Source organism: Cebus imitator, unplaced genomic scaffold, assembly GCF_001604975.1.
Source record: "Cebus imitator isolate Cc_AM_T3 unplaced genomic scaffold, Cebus_imitator-1.0 Scaffold109, whole genome shotgun sequence".
Taxonomy (NCBI): domain Eukaryota; kingdom Metazoa; phylum Chordata; class Mammalia; order Primates; family Cebidae; genus Cebus; species Cebus imitator.
In genome coordinates, this window is record NW_016107424.1 from 3,088,152 (window position 1) to 3,111,991 (window position 23,840).

A 23,840-nucleotide genomic window follows, 5' to 3' on the forward strand; every position below is an offset into this window, starting at 1 on the left:
AAAAAAAAAAAAAAGACAGTATTTTCCTTCTGCTTTCAGAAGCTTACAGTTTAGTAGGAAAAGGAGATGTTGTCAAAATATCAAAAATAAACATATAATTACAAACTGTGATGCAAATACTGTGAAGGAGGCATAACGAATTACATGGCAGCCTATAAAAAGATTGCCAACCTAGTGGGCATTGGATGGAAGAAAACATCAAGAGGGAGGTTTTCCCCAAAGGTGGGCTTTATTCCACTGTAGTTGAGAACACAGATATTGGAGTCAGACTTTGGGTTGGGAGACTGAATCTATCACTCATGCAAGTGTGTAACCTCAAGCACACTTTAAGGGTCAGTTTCCTTATCTGTAGCTATTAGGAGAGTATTTATGTTTATACATATCTACAGGTATTAAAATTACCTGTGTTAGCATTTATTTCAAGTGCTTAACATGACCAAACCTAATGAAAATTGTGATTGACGCAAACTAGTGCTTTTTCAGTGCAAAGGTAAGAATAGAAGCTAACTTTGAGTGAGCTGAAGGGAGAACAGAAGTGAGAAAATAGAGACACTTAATGTAGATACCTCCTTTAAGGACTTTTGCCATGCAGTTGAACAGAGAACAAGAACTGTGGCTGGAGTTCTAGAAGCCAAAGAATAATTTTATTTGTTTATTTGTAGTATGGGAGCTACTCTGGCATACTAGTAAAAATGACCCATTTTAGTAGAGAAAAACTGATGACACAGGAGCTGACAAAACTGCAAGAATAAAATCCTTATGTGAGTGAGGAATGGCTGGAATTAAATAGTAGCTGGGACAGTTATTCTATTATAACAACAGTTTTCAAATTTAATACATTCATGAAAAATTGTCCCAGGTATAAGAGACAGAAGAGTTAACAAAAAATACATTTGGTGGATGGGTGCCAGATGAAATAATTCTCATCTGGCTGTATCGCTTGCTCAGGAAATGTGAAGTCATCAGCTGAGTTTTATCACGGATGTTTAAAGTAGGAGAAAATACGAAATAATTGTCTACAAGAATAAGTGATAATAAATATTTACTCTGGAATATGGGAGGAGCTTTCATGCTGGTTCATGGTTTTGTCATTCATTTTACAAAAGAGTCCAGTCCTTGTGGATGTGAAAATTTCTTAGCAATTTTCAGCCACCTGGTTGCAGGCATAGACTGGGAGAAGGATGATTATGATCAAGATTGTGGTTTTGCCAGAAGAATGTTAAGAAATAAGAAGAGAACAAAGTGAAGAATGTTTGCAGAAGAGAGGCTGCAGCCCTTAGACCTTGTAATCGGCGCTTGGCAGGGAGGGACAGTAGGACAGTGGTGGCTCAATGGACGGAAGTTCCCTATCCATTTGGGGACGGCTGGAGTGGCAGTACAAACCCAGGTCGGCTGTAAGGAACAGGTGACTTCATTGCTGGGCACGCTTTCCATTTAACAAATATTCTAGGTCTATTCTCTAACCATTTTGCTGTTATTGAATAAAACGCCCCTCAAAAGTTGCTCCCAGGAGAAGCTGTGACACTAATTTGAAAATGTTTAATTTGATGTAAAAATGTAATATTTGTAATAGCTTTGGCTATTTATTTTCATAAATGAGGCAGTAAGCAGTTTATAAAGAATTAGAGGCTCTTCACCAGGTTGTGGGCCACTCTGGCCTCATCTGTTTCCCCCACTGTCTCCACCCAACAGCACTTCACAGTTGGGTGGTATTAGACTCCTTGGCTGAAGTGTGTACACAGAGGAGAAATCTGGTGGCTCAGTAGAATAGTTGCTATGTTGTTATTGTCAGGTGACCTGGGATAGATAACATTTTAAAAGAAAATTTATACAGAAGGAATTTTTAAATACTCAAAAACAGAGAGAAGAGACAATGTGTTTTGAAATTCCTTCCAATTATTTTTGTTCGTTTGTTTGAGACAGGATCTTGCTCTGTGGCCCAGGCTGGAGTGAAGTGTCACAAATACCTCTCACTGCAGCCTTTACTTCCTGGGCTCAAGTGATCCTCCTGTGTCCACCCCACTTTGTAGCTGGGACCACACGTGTGCACTACCATGCCCAGCTAAGTTTAAAAAAAAAAAGTTTTGTAGAGACAGGGTCTCTCTATGTTGCCCAGGCTGGTGTCCAACTCTTGTGTTTGAATGATCCTCCCTCCTAGGCCTCCCAAAGTGCTGACAACATATTTCTTTAAGGAAAAAATACAACTTCTAAAATGATATCTGAGTTAAATGTAAGAAATTAAATACTAGTCATGTATTATTCAGCACATATTTTCTGGGTTCTTCACATGTACAAAGCAATGTACAAAGAGCTGGCACAGAATTGTAAAGAAAGCAGACGCATCTCTGCCCTGAGAGAGGTCTATTTGCATTATCACAAACAACTGTGTCTCAGAAAGCTCTAATTCTTTTATTTATACAATTCATTGATTGTTCCATAGTAGCTAAAAGTAAAAATTTTGAATTCTTGTCTTAATGCAGAGAACAGGAAAAGCATCTGACATCTAAATTTAAAATCTATAAAAGCTGATATTGCTTAGGATACATTCTGCTAATTAACTTGCACTTCTGTGTTTGCTTTTAAAAAAATCTCTAGTAATCATAACCTATTCTGCCTGAATATCAGTAATATATCTAATTAGGCAGTTAAAGAAGGTTAAGTGATTCCAATTTCCAAAGATATATTCAGATTAATAATCACATAAATATCTTACTGAAAAGACAAAATAAAATTTAAGCTTTATTAGAACACAGACAATATTGTTGTGGATAACGGTGATATAATTGGAGAACTATTAATATCTTAGGTATTATTTAGTTCTTCAATCCTAGTTGCTAAAATATTCAAGATAATTCCAAGCTAGAGATCCCACCTACAATTTTTCTGTTATATTTGGAATTGCTATGTTGTCACTTATGGGAAAGTTCTCTGACTAATATTTGTGCCAAATTATCTGTTGGGAACTCAGCACTTTTCCTCCTCCTCTTTGCTCTTCTGTGTGTTAAAGAAGGTGGAAGCCTGAGAACTAGATTTCTCGGAGTTTCTGTAGGTAGGGTTCCAGGTAAGACCCCACCTGTGAGAGGCACAACACGTGAAAGGCATTAGCCTTATTAACACTCCCCTGGCTGCAATGAGCAGATAAGTGTTTTTGGGCAAGTGAGCTTTTCAGCAGTCCCTAGATAATTTCTTTAGAGCCATTGCTGGTGGCAACAGTGATCATTGTCAAAAGTTTCTGGAAGTTTCTGTCCCTTCTCGAGGCCTTGGATTAGTGGTGAAATACAGTGGTAGCTGCATGGTGACTCCACTGTCTCTCTGCCTCATACTTTCCAGTAGTTCGCTGTATCAAATCTCTTTCTTCTTGCTTTGTACAGACAGAGAGGTTACTGTTTTCCTGACAGGACTTGGACAGAGGAGATGGAAATTGAGAAAACAGTAGATCCAAAAATTGAGTTGAACTATTCCTGTGATCACGTTATATTGATCTTTCATTTAGACAATCAGTAAGTACTTAATAAGCACTCCTTTCTTTTGTTTAAATTCACTAAAGAAATAGTATTTGAAAAAATTCAGTTTGTGGGAAAGAAAATCCTCACTGAAGATAATTTTAGAATGTACTGTTTACTTGAAACTTGATAGAAAAGTAGATTTCAAGTGTCCTTGCCACATAGACACACACATAAATGGTAATTGTGTGTGGTGATGAATATGTTAATTTGTGGTAATAAGTCCACAAAGTATACTTTACCAAATCATCATGTTGTACACTTAAAACATATACAAAAATGTTGTCAACTAAAAATTTTAAAATACAATTAAAAAAACAGAAAATAAATATGAACAAAACAGAAAATAAATAAAACAAGGACATACACTATCCTTGGCTTGGTATTATTAGAATAAATAAAGTTGATTAAAAAATAGGACTAACTTACAAATAAATGCTTATTTTGATGGATTTATATTTTATATTAAAAACATATCATAATATTGACAGGTCTTTGTGGATATTTTTTGAGAGTTATTTTTTCAGGTTTCATAGCAAATAAATGACAAAATCTCTTAGTACTATTTCAAACTGAACTGCAATATTATAAACACAAAATGATTTATTCATCTAAGTATATAATTTCTTTGGTATATAAATTTTTATAAATAAAAAGATTCCAGTTGGGTGTGAGAAAATCTATATTATATTTTGTTTGCAGAAAGGTTTTATTAATTGAAATTATTTTTGCTCACCCTCCTGAATTAATCAAATGTGGCTGACAGTCATCACAGTCTTATAGGCCACAGTTGTTATGAAAATATGGTTGCTAGGATACCTTCATTATTTCATTGTCATGTTACACTGGTCTATCAATTAATAAAGAAACACTCAAGTTAATTCTCAGTCACATTTATTCACATTCTTAGCATACGATTCCCCTTATCTCCAAGTGACATTTCTCCCTGTAGCATTCACCTTCTACTCCATAAAATATTAAACATGAGGTTATCACATCAGTTTACAAATTACAGCAATGATGCACGTCTTCTACTTAACCTTTCCATTCACTTTCTATCATGGTGAAAGTTCTTACAGCAAATATCCATGCCTAAAGTAAATTATTTTTTCTACTTCTAGAATTACTTTCAAGAAAATTGATGCGCAGGAAAAAATACATGTATTGAATTGATATCTTCAGTCCTTTTAGATGCTTTCTATAGGAAACAGGAAGGTGAAGCAGGAAACCCTTTGGAAGTCCCTTCTGCATCTTTAGATATTCAAAACAATTCCCAGGTTACTGCTTTACACTTTAGAGTTAGATTCAAAGAAGATGACTTATAATGGATCTTACAAATACGTTTCATATGATTATTACATTTCAGTCAAAACTACCAAATGCTGGCTTGAGTTGCCACTTGTCAGAACATCATAAAAATAAGAATAATAGATGAAAATTTTTCATGTGATAAATTCATTTTATTTACACTTTTTCACTTCAAATTAGTGCCTACTCATTTCAGTCTATGGAACCAAAATAAAATAAATTACATTAATTTTCCAAAAACAAGGATGCAACACATTCTGAAAATCAGCAAAAGCAAAAATGTTGACTCTAATTATAAAACATTATATAAATATAGAAACCGTTTGAAGACTTCATATAATTTTGATACCTTCTCGAAAAATTCCAGCAATGAAACGTACTGTTACCCCGTAAGAAAACTGAGCAATATCTGGATTAAGTCATTTGAAAAGTATTATTTAGTAAATTGTACAATCAAGGATAGAATTAAATGTACAGTTAAGGATAGACTTAAAATTTCTTAATGTTTAGAATTGTTTTAAAGGTACTATCATTCCTTCCAATTTTATGATCAATATTTGTATTTGAACAGTTTATTCAAATTTTATAACAAGTAGAATGCAAGAAAAAGAATATACAATTCAAGGAGTGAATGTCTCAACTCTTAAAAATATTTGTAAGCAGTTCAACATATCTTTATATTTGTGTGTAAGTACATTAAGGCCAATTGTATCAAACTCCAAACTGACCACACAGATGTAATATTTTTAAAAATTTGCCTGTGCCAAAGACTACACAGCTGTTTTCAATTCACTGAAATAGATGTGTGGTCTTCCTTTCAGGTCAAAAAAAAATGTATCTCTCTCTTTTTAAATTTTTATGTGTGGCTTGGCAAATCATACAGTCAAAGTAAGAATATACTCATGTGAAAAAATCTTCATCAATCCTGATGTCCCATGAAATGGGTTAAAACTGTCTTTCAATGAAGTATACGAAATTTACTAATGTATTAGATGCATTAGAAAGGTCTCTCAAGTATTACTCAGACGTGTTTTGAGTATAATTCAACAACATTTGTTAAACTTTGAGAATCAGAAATTAAAACAATATAATGATAAATTAAATTCCAGGATTATAGTTTTTTGATGCAATGATGAGCTTCAGACTTTTGAGTTTCATGCTTCTCTCAGTTTCCTTTTTATCACAGGTCAATCTTGATTTTTCCTTAGCAAAATATTATCCTTCATTTCCCAGACATTGCAGCCCCCTGATTCATCTTCACCTAGACATTTGTCAGGCTCAATACATTTTAAATAGTATTTGCTAGGGCAGTATAAAAACATTTTCCCATGCAACTAAAAAAAGCACTTGGTGGTCATGCTTCCTTATTACTTTGGCAGGCCTAACAAAATCTAAACACATTTTTATTTTCTTGTAAGCCCCATTTTTGGTTTTAAATTCATCGTGTAACCTCTTTAAATATTATAGCAAGGTATGAACTTTAACATGACAAATTTATGTTTTCATCTACAAATTCCTTTCCATTGCTAATGTTAAAAAATTAAAAGTAGGGTTTGACAAATGATTATTATATAAGATTATACTATGAACATATCTTTTCTCAATATTTCAAATAGCTTCAACCATCATTTCCTCGAGATGGCACTAGGGCAATTTTGATCTTTGTGTTGAACAGTATGCTCTCACTAATTGAAAATATTTATCTCTTCTCTTGCCCATTTATTTTCATAAAATTTTTTATCATAATTTCTAGCCTCAGGACAGAAGTGATTTCGTTTTTGTGTGTTTCTCCTAACTATAACGGTAGTGCAATGATTCCATGCTAGCATTTCACATTTCACAATGACAATTTTTCAAGTCAACTCAATCAAATATTTATTAATGGCCTACTGTGGGTCATAGACAGTGATGGTAGGCTGCTCTGCTTGTCCCACTCTAATCTACATACCATTGTTAAAATGGCACAGTTGACACTAAATCTCCAATTTAGACTCAATGGATGAGATCAACCTTGCTTGCACTTAAAGCAGATGTGAAATAAGACGTTATCATTCAATATATTCTATCTTTCAATTATAAATACTTCCCAAATTTTACCTCCATGTCATTCCTCATGTCTCAGAGAGAATGAACTAAAAGGAAAACAATAAAGGAAAATCAGTTGACAAAGGAGAGCATCTTGATGACCTACTGGGACTGTATATGGTGTGTGAAGAGAGAGGATTACTATTATGTGCAAGAATATGGGAAAGTGTGAATGGGAACCATTCACAAAAGATGAGAACCATACCAAAAGATGAGAACAAAAATGTCAGAAATAAAATGTCATATTTTATTTAGATGTATTTTTATTTGGTTTAATATTTTGACTTCCATATTACTAGTAAAATATTTTAGGGCTACAATTCTAGAAATTACAGAAATTGCATAAGGAATTTATGTGACATTTAGTATTTTGAAGCAAAGGTAATATACTTTTTTCTATAGATTCTCTACTGAATACACTGAATATATATATATATATATATATATACACACACATACATATATATGTGTATATATATATATACACACACGTATATGAGTCAATAATATTATTATAATATATACTCTACTAAATATATAGTCTATATATATATGAGTCAACATATAATAGAGTTAAAACTTATACATATGTATTACAATGAGTAACAGCCTTGCTGCTGCTAAACTGTTTCTTAAAATCTAGAGTATAGGAATTCTACTGAATCTTCCACTTGATGATCCAGCATTAAAAATCATGCTTGGTCTCCTAGGCACCACCCACACTCCACTGAATGCTGATGCCTGAGCTGTAATAGGAAACTGTCTCCACGTGGTCTCAGGATTCCCCTCTCTATCTTCTCAGTCCATGTGTTCATCAAGAGGCGGCACCTGAGCTTTAAATCTCTATTTTAACACACTGTTTCAAAGGATGACATTCTTATTAGAACTCCAGGCTTGAAAGTTGTTGGAAATTACCCAGGCTTTGGGTAAAAAAGAACTGGGACTTCATTTTTCTAATGCTCTCTGGAGAAGCATAACCTTTTACAAGCAATAATTTACTCAGCAAACAGAAAGGGAATAAATAAACTCAAAATAACTTTATTAGGAGACATAACATTAAGAGCATAGCACAATATCAGTGGTCTCTCTTTTATATAAAGGATGAAGATGCTGTGTTCCCAGTGAAGGTGAACGATGCTTGGCTGCAGCAAACCACTCCAGGAGTCCATTAATCTAAAACTGGACTATGGCCCTGCAGGGTATTCTCCATCCCACACTGAAGCCTGGGGAATTATTTTTGGAAAGTCAGGAAGCACTTGTAAAAGCCAAGAACTATAGGATGTAAATCTAAATTACAGACTGAAATCATACAGCTTTCCACATATTCCTATAATTTTTGGTTTCTTAAAAACTTTCTTTGATTCCCTTCTACCATTACGTGAAATCTGTTGAAAAGGATATAAATAGATTGATGCAGCTCCTTAAAAACTCATGGCTTCTGCTTAAACAGATGAAAAACATTTTTTCTTAATTTAAAAACCATAACTTTGAAAATATATCATGCTAGAAAAAAATGCTAATTGTCACAAATTCCACAATTATTTTCTTGCTTACAATTTGGAAAGCAGAGACAAAATCCCTTATATTCTCATTGGTAATTCTTCAAAAATTTCAGAAGTATTTTGGCCTTTGATTGAGTCTTCCATTGTTAAGACGAAGAGATTACAGAACGTTTATTCAACTTTTATGTTCGTATACTTATTCAGCAATAGAGTCAAAACTTAGAAAAATACCTTGAGTTACCTGACACTGCACATTTATGAATTCTGTATCCCATACAAGACCCAACAGAATTTTTAAAATGTAATTTTTTTCCTTATCCTTTCCTGCCAACACTTGAAATGAATTCAACTGCAGTTGCATTAGTAGCGTGGGCCTGGTGATATCACACAGAAGTATGAAATTCAGAGAAAACTAGGAAGCACTGTATGAGATTCTAGGACATTTCTTCTAGTAACTTCTTTCCTGCTATATTAGACAAAAAAGAAAATGTTATTTGCTGCTCTGTAGTTTTGGCCATCTCAGAAGATTCATACCTATGAGAATGATTTTTGTTGCCTTGAAATAGTATTTCTCAAATCATGCACAGCACAGTTGAAAAAAACCTTCTACCTGTCAATCAACTCAGAAATAAACATGAATATTCACTTGTCACTCATTTGAAACCCTGAACTTTTGGACTTAGTGTAGCTCAAGGCTCATTGTTTTACAACATGTTTGTGAGAACATAATGGAAGGAAAATTATTCATCTAATTTGGGAGACGTGGCTGCTACATTTTGGTGTGGCATGTGGCCTTTCTATGTACACAATGATACCCTGCCATGTACCAGCTTTTCAGCACTGGCATGTCACCTGGCCTGTGGCATCTCACATTCTCATGTTCTCACACTTGTGTTGTGGCCCAACTAACTTGTTAAGCCAAAGCAAAAAGCAGGTGGGGCACATGCTTGTCAGAGACTGGAATGGCAGGCCACATGCCTCTCCAAGTGCTGTAAACACCAGGGTTTGTTTGGAAATTTCATCTCCTGGTTACAGTAAACATGACTTGAAGGAGCATCCAGCAGAGAAGTGGTATGCCCTTTTTCTACCAAAAAAAAAAAAAAAAAAAAAACGGGGGGGGGGAATTTTCAGAAAATAATATAAGCTATTAATGAGCTGCAGAATAATTTTTCAAATCACCTATTTACTGTTTAACTCTAAGTATAACACAATATACTATAATGCAATCTAATATCTTAAGACATAATGTTTATAATGACATGGGTATAACATTATCATTCATATTTCTAAAGCTGGACAGCAAACCTAGTAGCATAAATTATTACAAATTGCATATTGAAAGAATACAGCTCTTGGATTTTGTGCCATAACTTTGTATAAGTGGATGTATAATTTTTTGTAGGAAAAAATTAAATTACACCATAGTATAATGATTACTTTTTATCACATCCTTTCAGCTCTAAAAAACCAATTCTATTCTGTTCTCAATTCAGAGAAAACAGCTTTATAAAATTACTCTCTAGTCTAAAAATGAAAATCTAATCAACTGCATAAAAATGAGATAATTTTAGTTCAAGTACTATTAAGAAAGTTTCACCATTGTACAAAAATTCTAATAACTTGAGAAACTTATAATCATGGCGCAGACACTTGATTTTCGTACATTACCAATATTAAAAGATTAGTATAAAACAATGGATTACTTAGCTTCATGATTTAAAGATTAAGATTCAGTCTTTCTAAATTGGATTTTAGGCTTTTTGCCTATTTTTGTTTCTTTGATCCTCTTCTTACACTCCAAAATTCTGGCCATATACTTTAGTTTATACTAGACCTAATTAATCATGTGATTAAGAAAACTTACAGCTATATAGAAGATTTGTCAAGAATTACTCTTAACACACGCACTGACAAAATGTTATATACTTATACACTCTTTACATACTTACTTATATATGATATATACTTATATTTATATACTTACACGCACCAAGCATTTCATTTGGATCTGAGTGGCCAGTGTCAGGAAGGCTAGATTCTGCTCCCCAGCACTACTCTACTGGTAATTTTTAGCTGAGCTTCAGATTGTACAGTGGTGAATAGTCAGAAAAATTTTATGAAGATTTGGTCAAATCAGGAGGCTGAGGTGGGAGGACTGCTGGAGCCCAGAAGTTAGAGGCTACAGTGAGCTATGATCATGCCACTACATGCCAGCCGGGGTGACAGAATAAGACCCTGTTTTGTTTTTGATTTAAAAACTATTCGTCCTTCCACAATTATAGTTCTAAACCAAATTCTAAATCAACTGGTGGTGCCCATTTAGGATTACATATTAGTTCTCCAGGCTGCTAGTTGCAGTTTGATATGGGAATTTTCATCTGCAAGGTAGAAGGCTTGCTCTGATTTTTATTAATGAAGCTTCCATCCTTACTGCTGACAGCATAGGTCTGACGACAAAGATAAATGAAACTTTCATTGAGGGCAACAGAAGGAACAAGGATGATGTCACTCCCTTCTGTTTCTTTGTTGTTGTTTAAATTGAAACACATTTCCAATGAATTTCCATTATAATGCTAAAAGTCTTGAAAGGAATGTGAGGAGAAGTGCTTTAAAGCTTTTTCTGGGTGAACAATTAAGAGCAGAAAGCTTTGTCTTGTCTTCTGATTTTGTTTTCTCCCAGAATTTGCTGCTAGATCTTTTGTGTATCTATCTCCACACTTTCTACTGTGCACCTTATATGTGCAAAGTATCGTATAGCCTAGGTTATACATATTAGCCAGTCTCTGTCCTCAAAAATAACAAAATATTCAACTAGCTATAGTGCCTAGCAAACCATAGCAATTTCAGTAACAACTTTTAAGTATTAAAGGTGAAAAGAGAAAAAGAACATATCAGGTTGGGGAAAAAATTTTTTTTTAAGTTTCATGGAGAGGAGACATTTGAATGTCAGTAGAGATTTGACAGGGAAAGAATGTGGAGAATATTTTAGGCAAAGGGAACAGCTTGAGGGAAGATATAAATGCCCAATATGTGCTTGGGAGTTAGCCAGGGGGACAGTTTGTCACTCAAAAAAGGCAGAAGGAGAGTAGGGTGGAATACCAGTAAAAGGCCTGGTTGGCCCAGATCATGGGTGGTCTAGGATGCCAGGCTGAGAAATGTGTACTTACTAGGCAATGGGAAAACACTGGGTGCTGTTTTGGGTAGAAAAATGATATTGTGGGAGTGGTTCTTTAAGATTTGGTGGTCAGCTCTGTCCTGTAGAGGATGAATTTGGATAAGAACCACAGTTTGATAATACTATAACCTTAGGCAATTCTGCTAGGCTAACAGATCTGAGGTCAAACTTTGTAACCAAGTAGTTACATAACTTGAACCAGTTCATTAACCTTTTGGCCTCAGTTCAATGATGTGGATGACCTTAAAGTCCTCTCCAATAATAACATGCTACGATTCATGGTAATGCAGAGCCTGGGCTGATAGAATGGAAATAGGAATGAAAGTAGAAAATGAGCATAGGCATTTGAAGAGGATGGATTCTATTTGCATTTCCCAGTGGGGCTTCCAATGACACTTGGGGCTTCCAATTCTTCATTGTGAAGGACTGTTCCTAGCAATGCAGGTATTTTAGCATCTCTGGTCCATATCCACTAAATTTGAATAGCATCTTCCAGCCATTTTGACAATCCCAAAGTCACACATTTCCAGTTTTTTCATAGAGGATCCTGAATACTGGACCTTGCTCCATCCACCATCACAAACATAATCACTGTGACTCTATTTTAACTAATGTTTGGATATGGTAGAGAACTGAAAGACTGTTGGTCCATTAATAGCCATGGAAAATTCATGAGAAAGAGCTTTTTTGTCAGAAAAGATTATGTTTTATTTTGGAAATACTGAATGTGAGATATCAGTGGGATAGCAAGATATCCCATTTGTATGTAATAGTAAGGAGGTAAGAGAAAAAAAACAGCAACAAAAGTTCAATAATTCACCATTTCAACCTTAAGAAACAGAAGTTGTTTCTTGTTCTGATATTCAGACATTTTATTAAAGAAAAGGAGGTGTTTTGACCTTGCTGGAATCTGTCTGCCTGACCCACTTAAATTGAAACTTATCTCAGAATTTTGTTTTGAATTTCCAAGGAAGCAAAAGAAAATGAGAATGATCAAAGTTTGGGTACCTACATGAATCAGATGCTTGCCAGGCATTTTACATGGTCACTGTGTCTCATGGAGGTTGAGTATCTTGTTCAGGATAACACAGTTAAGTAGCAGAGAAAGAAGATGCAAACTCAATTCCACCGAGCTCCAAAACTTGGATTCTTTTCCTGTTACAATGTGACAATTAACTAACTTCAATTTCAACAATCCATGCTGACATGCAAATTGGCATTATATATTCTTGTGTTACTTCAAGTCCTTCTGCTGCACAGTGCTTAAGGCACAGTGACTGTGGTGGGAATTCCAGACCCCACACAAGGCAGGTTGAGTTGCAAACCATTCTGTTTGAATGATGCTGAATGAATTCCATCAGGGAATACTTGATCTAGTTTGACCAGGGGAGATATTATTTAAAGTTGTTTATTTCATGTACAACTCTTTCCCAATAATGGAAATAGGTACCTTCTAAATGTGGTAATGGATATCTCAGATTAAGAAACATTTCTTGAAGTTATAGGGAGCCTTTTTCCCTAAGTTTGCTCTTAAGAACAACACCCACTTGTATGTCCCTTTGTATTACTGGGTATAACTTTATTCTGTTTTCTCCTTGACTACCCATGTTGCTAATATGCTTCCTGCATCCACACATGATGATTTGGAGGTGGCAAAGCCTCCTTGATTTTTGCACTTATTGACTTACGGTCTTAACTGTATTTGGCAATGTTTCTAGATCACCTCTATTCACCTCTACTTGCTGTTTGGTACTGAATTCATTCTCTTTGAATTCCTTTCTAGTTCCCCATCCTGTTTTCTTTAGTCATGCCATCATGCAACCCATACAAGCCTGGGTTTTGAAAATCTTGGCTCTAACGTTGTCTCTGATGCTGTCCTGGAGGAATGAGTAAATTTGCTTTCTTTATCTGTAAAACTAGACATCCTTCATTTATTTTTTTCCTTTTAATTTAGTTCTATTACCAACTATAAGAGGTCCTATCAAGCCATAGGCTATAATCTCTGTATTGTATTTCACTATGGAGGAACAACTGATAAAAATAAACTATAACGAATGGCTTAAATCATCCCATATACTTCCACTGATGGTTAAATTAAAATTTACTTTCAATGTTTATCTAATCATGCTGAATATATAAACAACAAATTATCTATTTCAGTGGGTTTATGAACACATAGGGGTTGCAAGTCAACCAGATTGAGTTCAATGGGTCCATAATTTCACTTCTGTTTTGTATAATGGTTTACTGAGAAAGGGTAAATTATAAATTTCTCTCCTATTGGGTAAGCTCCAGGAAGAAACATCTGTTTTCAGGGTGTGGGGTGACCCTGGTGTCTTGCATAGGACCTACTATATAATGCAGTAAATCATTCAGTGAATACTTGTTTCTTAAAGAATATGATATGGACCTAAGAGCATATGTGGTCCACTTTAGAGGATAGAAAAAAAAAATAACTGCTTTTGTCACATGGAGTAGTCCAAATGAAGATAATGAACATAAAAGAAGAAAAACCAAAATACAAGTGCTTTGAGAAGTTATAATACAATATATAATTATATCTTACTTGTTAACTAGAATGGGTACAGTCAAGCCCTAGGAAATTCAGTAAGGATATGGTTGACTGTTTCCAAACAGCCCTACTTTCCTAAAAGTGAGCAGAATTCTAAATGAGATCAAAAGCAGAGATATTTCTATCCTTGGGGAGACATAGCCAAAAATGACTTTTAACTGAAAGAAGCTCAATGGAGCTGCTCTTGCTAATTCTATTAGTTAAAAGTTTTTTGAGCTTGGATGATAACTAAAGTGGATATATCTATAAGTGAATCTACATATACCAGCAACATACTTTATATGTGTATACTTCTAATCATTTCAATGTTTACTTATATCAAGAATGATGTATGTTAATGTCTTATTGTAAGCTAGTTGTAACTCCTCATGAATTGTTAAAATTAATCTAATTAAAATGTATCTTTAATGAGTGTAGCAGCATTTTTTCATAATTAATTTCTGATGGTCTTTAAGTATGATCCAGGAAAAAAAAATCAGTATTCTGTTTCAGATATGCATTTTTCTAAGAAAAATGTAGCCTAGCAAATTATTTTAAATGTGTAAGATAAGAAGTTTATTCTGGATGTTGACCCCTTAGAGTTGTGATATTAACACAGAAATAAATTCTCAATAAATAGATGTCATATTATTAATGTCACTGATAAGTTGTTTTCTGTGTATCTATGCCCAATATGCGTCCCAAATATTAGCCCCTGGTTGCCGGCAAGGCATTCAATATGTTGAATTGCCTTGTCCTTTACAATTTAAGTGTAAATGTTTCTCAAAACTCCTGTCCTAGTATCTCTGGGGATTCAGTGTGTGTGGGGGTTGGTCAGTCTGCCATTTTGCCTGGACACTGATGTTCTGCATGTCTCCTAAATCTTCAATTTTCTTCATGTCTCACAGCTTTCAGCTATTCTGGTCTCTCTCCCCTGTGTAGCCTAGTTATAAAACAAAATCCCTTTCCTTAATTACTTTAACATACCAAAGAGAGAGAGAGAAAGAAAGAGAGTCATGAATTTGTATTATAAGGAAACTTAAAGGGCTTCATCAAAATGTAATATTTCAAGCATTTTATTAGTGACTATTAGACATTCCCACTGCCATGCTCATCAGTGGGAATGTCCCACCAGCCAACTCTTCTTCTGCATCCTCCGCAGCTGCACTTTGTGGAACATCCTCAGATCCATCCCTAGAGTCCAACTTCTCTCTATTTCTGGGCTTCTTCCCTTCTTCCCCTTGGCTTCCTCCAAAAAGGAAAAATATATATATTATGCAAAGCAACACAGCTCTTTTTGTAAACTCTTACTGCATCCTAGCAATGTTCTGAGGGATATCACAGCAGAACCGATATAAATCCATATGTTATTTTGAGAAACAAAATAAAATTATCTTTCCTAAGATAATTTGGATGCCGTATCTGAACAAACACGTTTTTCTCCCCAGACTAGATGTGTATTTCCCAAGGTTATACAAACATATACATGAAATATACACACATATATATTTCACTTTTATTCCATTTTTATTCCACTCCCTAGCATTTCACTTTTGTGTGGTTAATTTCTGCTAAAAAATGTAAATGTAAATGTTCAGATTTTCCTAAGCTTTATTTAAATTACTAAGTTGATGATACTAACACTTCCTACTACTATCAGTCTATTTTCTCCTCGCATTTAATGATTGAGCATTCTGCTGCCACATCTCCTTACCATCTTGTCCTTCCTTAATCCTCTAAACTTGGCTTCCATTGCTCCCACTCTGCTGAAGGGATTCACCAATGTTCTGCTTCTAACAAAATCTTTTCTTCTTTTCTTTATGGAAACACTTTTCTTCTTTAAGTTCTCCCTCACTGGAGTTTCTTCAGCATTTGGCACTGGTGGTTACCCCCTACTTGATTTCAAGTTCTTGTTTTTCATCATTCCACATATTTTTCCCACTTCCTGAAATTTCATTCTCTAAAATGTTTTGTACTTTTATTCTTACTCATAAAGAACTCATCAGTTTGTTCTGCTTCAACTACTACCACTAGCCAAATAATTCCTAAATCTACTTTCCAACCTTGATTGCCTAACATCTTTTCAATCTTATATTTCAACCCCCATAGATGCTAAAGTATGAAACAATGAAATCATTACTTTTTGTACAAATGTTATACCTATTGTATATGATATTTATTGTACATTGTATATTGCACTTATTTCTTTGTTGCCCCTTTTCTTGTCTGATAAATTTATTTTGATACCTTTATTCTTTCAAATTCATCAAGTCTTATAGACTATTCTTTTAATTATCTAATACATCACTTAAGTTGAATCTTTCTGCAGCACCATTTCTACAACAACCACTCTAGATCATGCCACATTACTATACATTTCCGTCTCTATATCCTCTTCATTTGTAGCATAACTTCTCATACTAATCAGCATTCAGAAACTGCTACTTAAATTTTTCTTTATATACACTTACCTCTAGTATCTTCTCCCTCCAATACAATCAACATACATTCACCAGTGTACATTTTCTCAAATGCAAGTTGAATGAAATCGCTTCATGTGATTGTATTAAATGTACATTGCCTTTTTAGTACTCTCAACACTTAAGTTTCTTTGTGGATGGCTCTTCCCCTTCAGTAGAAGAACTGGCCTCAATAGTTCTTACATATGCTGCTACTACCACCTCCAGTCATGGTACATTCTCTGGAATGATGGTTCCTTCTGTGTCCCTCACTCAGGATGCCTGTTTTACCAAAGCTATTCTCAACATTTACTCATTCTAAACAACCTAGCCTGAACATCTATAATCCAACATGACCACATTTTAGGTTTATCTTTTTTCTGCACATGATTATAACATTCTAAATATTATCTCTATGAAGAATAACTCTTTTAGATTGTAAACTCCAGGGGCAAGTACTGTGTTTTCTCCATTAAGTGCAGTGATGTGCACCCAACAAATGTTAACTGGTAAACAAGCTATAGAATTAGACAACAATATATTCCATATAATGAGTCATTAAGAAAATCCCACAGTCTTTCACCTATAATTGGCTTCCCCACCCCCACATACTCCCTTTTTTAAAAGCTCAATTATTAATGTAAAATAAATTAACAGAGCTAGGAAGGAAGAAATACTAGTAATCTGTCTTTATTCTGAAGCCCACCGAAGCTGAGCAATGGAGAGGTGACACTCTGCCTCAGCCAGCATATCTTCAATTTCTCCCTGCTCCAGCTCCCATTATCTCTCTACTGACACAGCTGCATACTGCTATTGTCAGTGGTAAAGATGAGACATCTCTAATTAGAGGGCAGGGTAAATTGCTTTTATCTACTTTTAACATGCTTTTACATGGCACCTGGTACACAAGCCTCAGCTAGGCAGCCATAATTTGAAAAGCAAATGAATGCTAAGAAATATGATACATTTTTAAAAGAAAATCAAATATATAGTAGCAAAATCAACATGCTGGAAACTTCAGAGTTTAGTGCTGTCAGAGTCTTGTACACTTACGTATTATAAGGAATTAAAATAAGCAGAGTCCACGTACCCTGCAGAGTCTGGTGGTCCTGTTTTTCTTTTTCTGTTGGGAACAAATGGTGAGATTTAATGTCTACAAAAACTGTCAGTGTGAGAAACAGACTGATGGTAACCTCTTGACAATAAAGAAGAGTAGATTTTTAGATGAAAGAACAAATTAGTAGAATTCTTTCTCTGACTTGCATGCATCTACCATCTTTATAATGAATAAATCTATTACATATGAGTTTCTGTTTCTGGTTTTGGATTTAATTTTCATTTCTTTAGCAGTCCAGAAAATTTTCAAAAACAAAGCAATTTATCAAGTGTTTGAAAAATAAAAGAGAAATTGACCACAGTTAGATCCACACTATGTTGGACAGCATCACTATACAATAAAAATATTTGACATTTATTGTGGCTTGGAATACAGATTCCACAGTTAGGAGAGCCACAGGCTCATAAACACACTCCGCAGGCTCCTCTCCCTCTGAGCATTACCATCAAACATGTATTAATTGTCTTCCTATGACAGTGTCTGTCCCAGGAGGACACATGGTCTTCACTCTGTGTCAGGACCACATCTCTTCCTCATGCATAGGTTCTATTACTTCCATTAGAACTGTGGTATTATTGCCCTCCAAACTTTGTTTACTTACTTTCCTGAAGATTGCCTGCTTACTGACGATAACTTTAGGGCTGTAAGAACTGGAAGCTCTAAATAATAACAGGGCTACACTGTTTATTTATTGCTGCTTTGGAACAGAAAACCAACTGAGGTCCTTTAGTGTAGTGGGTAAGAAGGACTTTCAGCTAAGAAAAGCTGGCACTGCAAACACAGTGGTTCTGGCAGGGGAACTGCCTGATTAGGGATCCCTAGTTTCCTCAATTCCCATATGCAGGCATCTATATGCATTTAGAGCTTGTGAATTTTTTCTATTTTCGATATACCATGAATGAGAGGGTATAATTTAAAGGGCTAAAGCAAGAGGAATATTTTAGAAGTATCTCTAATTTAAATATTTGAGCCATATGCAAGATTAGAACATGTGCTTCACTGCATTAAACACGACTTAGAATGTGCCGATTCCTATTTTAGTCTTTGTAGTAGTCATTAGCATGGTTGGTGAAATAGTTCTCTGCCTTCCTTGCACATGATAGGGTTGTGCTTTCTGGCCCTCTTCTGCTTAGGTGTGCCCATGTGACTATTTCTGATCAATGATTCATAAGTAGAAATGACATTCAATGGCTAACGGGAAAACTTCCAGGTTCCTCTACCCACCGTACCCTCCAGGTAACCAATAATGTTCAAAACTGAGGGTGATCCATCAGCTTAGACCCTGAAGTAAAATCAATGAAGAACCTAGAACCCAGTGAAGAACCCAGAACTAACCTATGCTGGTCATGTAGCAGAAGCAAGAAATAAAATTTGTCCTGAGGTTTTTGTGCTTTTTGTCATTGCAGCATGCTCTAGCACACCTTGATCACTACACTACTGTTTATTCATTTCAATCTTAGCATAGATGCCCACCATACTTGTCTATTTGGCTACTACACTTTGATCACAGTACTAAACCATTTAAATTACACTTCTGTTATTTCTCCCATTGATTAGTTTACAGTTTTCTTGAAGACACAGGTGTCTCACTCATCTTCACATTTTCAGTTTATAGTACATTGTCCCTATATCATAAACACTCAATACTATTGAATTGAATGGACTTCAACTTGTGCAATGTCGACATTTCAGCTCTGTGCTCAAATGGTGGATGAGCTACAGCGACAGCTAATCACTGTATTATTTTTGTTATTTTTCCCTTGTTTAACTTTAGAGAGGCACGTATTTGGATATTTATTTAAATATTTAAAAGAGGCAAGTATTTGGATATGTGCCTCTCTTAAAGTTAAACAAGGGAAAAATAATAAAGTTAGTCTGATGTGTTAGAGAAATATATTAAATTTAGGAGGTTTGAGTTAGACTTCTGATTCTGGCTGTCTGACTTTGGATAATTTATTTTGGTAAATATTTATTTGTTGTCCACTGCCATGTGCCAGTGTTCTAGGCCCTGACAACAGTGAGAGTTCTTGTGGAATAACAGGGTCATGGCAAGTTGCATAATAGGTTAGATTTTTATCCTCTATGATAAATTAAAGACAATAGCATATTCTTATGTTTGTTGCAAGGTTTGAAGGAAACGATCTATTTATACGAGTTTTATAAATTTCAAAAATGTGAACCTAAGATACTTTTATCTTAAAATTTGTGAATAATATATTTTACCAGTAATTATCTGCATGGATGCTTAATAATTCAGTATTCTAGATATCACAATAAATGACTCATTTCTTGTGACAAATTGGGACCCATAAAGAAAAAACTTTCAAACTATTCAGTAATCATTATGAAATTTTAGATCTGTGTTTTAGTTTGGAGGAGGGTGTGTACGCTAAAAAACAATAACAGTAAGTCCACTTTTCATTTGGCAGAATGAAAGTTCTGATTTCTAATTTCAGTAAAGACAACTGTTTCCTAGAAAATAACACTAATTTACTTGTACGCCTAATACAAAGCATAATTGGGAGTGGCTAATATATAGGCAGAATGAAGACAATCATTCATAAAATGATTTATCCAAATGTTTTTGGTACATTCAAAGAAGAAATACTTTACGATTTCTTCATATATAGAAAAAGCATATGAGTATTTTTATGTATTGAAAAATAAATGTATGCTAAATCAGCCAGTTAAGTGATATGTATATACCCAAAAACTACCTGAAATTTTATGTGTAGCAGATTTAAACCCTAAATGATGACCTTTCATAATATCTCAGTGGTAGTGCTGAAAGAAATCAGAGATGACACAAACAAATGGAAAAACATTCCATGTTCGTGGACAAGAAAAATCAATATTGTTAAAATGGCCATGCTACCCAAAGCAATTTACAGATTCAGTGCTTTTCCTATCAAACTACTAACGTCATTTCTCACCGAATTAAAAAACACTGCATATGCTCACTGTAGCACTGTCCACAATAGCAAAAACATGGACTTAACCTAGATGTTCATCAACTGTGAACTGGATAAAGAAAGTGTGGTACATAAATACGGTGGAATACTATGTAGCCATTAAAAATTAAATTATGTCCTTTGAAGAAACATTGATTGATGCAGCTGGAGATCATTACCCTGAGCCAACTAACTCAAGATCTGAAAACCAAATATTGAATGTTCTTCCTTAAAAATGGGAGCTAGGATGGGCGCAGTGGCTCAAGCCTGTAATTCCAGCACTTTGGGAGGCCCAGGCGGGCAGATCACGAAGTCAAGAGATGGAGACCATCCTGGCCAACATGATGAAACCCCGCTTCTACTAAAATTACAAAAAAACCCAAAAATTAGCTAGGCGTGATGGCGTGTGCCTGTAGTCCCACCTACCCAGGAGGCTGAGGTAGGAGAATTGCTTGAACCTGGGAGGCCGAGGTTGTTGTGGGCCACTGCACTCTAGCCTGGTGCCTGACAAAAAAGCAAGACTGTCTAAAAAAAAAAAAAAAAAAGTGGATCTAAACATTGAATACACATGGACACAAAAAGGGAAACAGCAAACACAGAGACTTACTTGGGGAGGGAGGTTAGGAGGAGAGTAAAGGCCAAAAACCTACCTATTGGGTACTATGCTCACTAATGGGGCAACAGAACCATTTGTACACCAAACTCTAGTGACATGCAATTTAAACATGCAACAAACTTGCCAACTTGCCTATGTTTCCCCTGAATATGAAATAATAGTTGAAATATTTAAAAATAATAATTCCTTAGTGGGAGAAATATGACTATCTCACAAACTAGAGTGAACTTTGTACACTTTTTGATATATAAGATATATCAATATTTTATTGTGCTTTAAAAATATGTCATCAATAATTTCACTTTTATTCATTTATATATTCATTCATTCATTCTTTCAAAGAAATATTGATTTGAGCACCCATTCTATTCCAGAGGTTGTGCTAGGCCCTGTAAATATGAAGGTGAATTTCATTTAGTTTTTGCCTTCAAAGAGTTCATGATGTCTTCCAAATTCTTGCAAATAAAAAGAAATGTAAACAACTAGGTAATATGTCTTCTTATACTTTTTAAACCTTATTCCAAGTAATACATTCACTACAACTGAATAATCCAGAAATATTTTCTGAGTTTATCTTATACATAAACTCAAAGAGCAAGGTCAACCTGTAAATGAGTGTAAAATGTCCTCTGAAGGGAAGAGATGTCTTATACATCTTGTAAATTCAAGTAAGACTTTTTGAAAAATTACCTTTTATTGGGATTTTAAGACATCTTTGCTTTCTCTGGGAAAGGGAGTCAGCAGTAAAGCTTAGCTTAAACTTTATACAAGGTATAAACTGCTATTGTTCTGGTGGTGACATGAACATCATGAAGTGACTGCTCTTGGTCATGTGGAGGTTTGTCTGGGGCTAGCAAGGGAGCTAGGCGGGGCAGAGACCATTACAAGATTCCAGGGCAAGTGTGGGACAATTGTGGTTGTCTTCCATTTTATTCTCTTTGATATGTAGCAACCTTACTGATAAAATGGATTTGATTCCTGCTTAGCTCTCAGAGAGTCTTAATTGGCCTAAACTATAAGAGTGGTCTTCTTTTGCCAGAATTATTGGTTCAGAAATGGGCTTATGAGCTAGGCCTAAACCAATCAGTCATAATATTCTTCTAGTTGTGGGGTCTGGTTCATTGAAGGGCATTAGATTTGTTTGCTGTAATGAAGGGAAGCACAGGATTTCTGTTTGGCAGTTAGAAAAAGAGAAGGTATTTATCTCTCCTTGGATGTGAACCAGGAAGTATGTCTCTGGAATCTGCTGGCAGCCATCTTGTGAGGAGAGGAGCCATTATGAGAGTGTGGACACGTGGAGAAGGTTAGAGGCAAGAGAAAGAAAAAAAAATGGAACCAAAGACCAATGGCACTGTGAGCACTGTATTTTCTTTCCGGCAAGTGCAAACATTCAGTGAAGTCTTGTAAAGGTAGTAGTATCATGGGTGAATTAGAGATAGATCTAATCAGGTCTGGGAGAGGAGGATAAAATCCTGACTCCCACAGCCACTGTCACCAGCAAAGTGTATCTATGTGCAGCAGGAGCATCACTGGCTACAGAGAGAGCTACCTGATGAGGCAGGTGGAAGGGAAGAAGCAGAGGGACTGCATTCAGCAACAAGGACAGCAGCATAAGAGAAAGTTCCAGAAATATCTGGGAGACACTTAAAAAAAGAAAAAAAAATAGGGTGACAAGGTTTATGGGACATTTGTCATCATAAATCGAGTTACTCAAGATACTATTACAGAGAACATACTTTTCAATCCATTCTCAGCTGTGCAATGATATGTAATCTACATATTTCCTGTAGCTCAATCTAATCTATGTCTTTTCTTTCTGGCCAAAACCTTAATGTAGCCAACTCCAGATATTCTTTTTTTTTTTTTTTTAAGTCACGAAGGATTCTTTCTTCTTTTCTAAACCTTTCCTCCCAAGGTGTTAGATCCTCTTTACGATATTTTTTACTTTGCATTACTTTATGGTACTTTTAAGATTATTTTATATTTAACAACTGTTTTACACAGCATTACAAAGTAAGAAACAGAGAGATTGCGGTTTGAGGTGCATTGAGATTCTTGGGCGTGAGCATCCCTCCCATTTAGATTCTGATGACATGACTGCCTTTTGAAATCTTCCACTCATTGGTACACACACTGTCCCACTGGTTATGGCACTGAGACCCCAGGGACTACCTTTCAGCTTCCTTCCTGTTTTCTAAGCTTTTTTCCTCTTCTCTGCTTCTCTGATATTCTGTACTCTCAAAGTCCAGAGAGAATTAGCTTTTAGTTTTATTTCTGTCTTCTCTCTATGGCGTAGGAAAGATAAAACTGGTTATAAAAGAATTTTTCCCCAAATGCATGACTTACACAACAATGTGGGCTTTGAGTCTTAGAAAGGCAAAAATTAACTTCATTTATTTTCCTTTCCATTTGGATGTACCTCACCTCTCTATAGTGCTAGAGTACAAGGTCTAGTGTGTGTGAGAGAGAGAGAGATAGAATGTATTGGGGTAGGGGGTAAACAAAAGGATTACAGGGATTAGTAAACATCTTTGGTAGATATTAAACCACCACAGACTACATAGTGGTAGGGT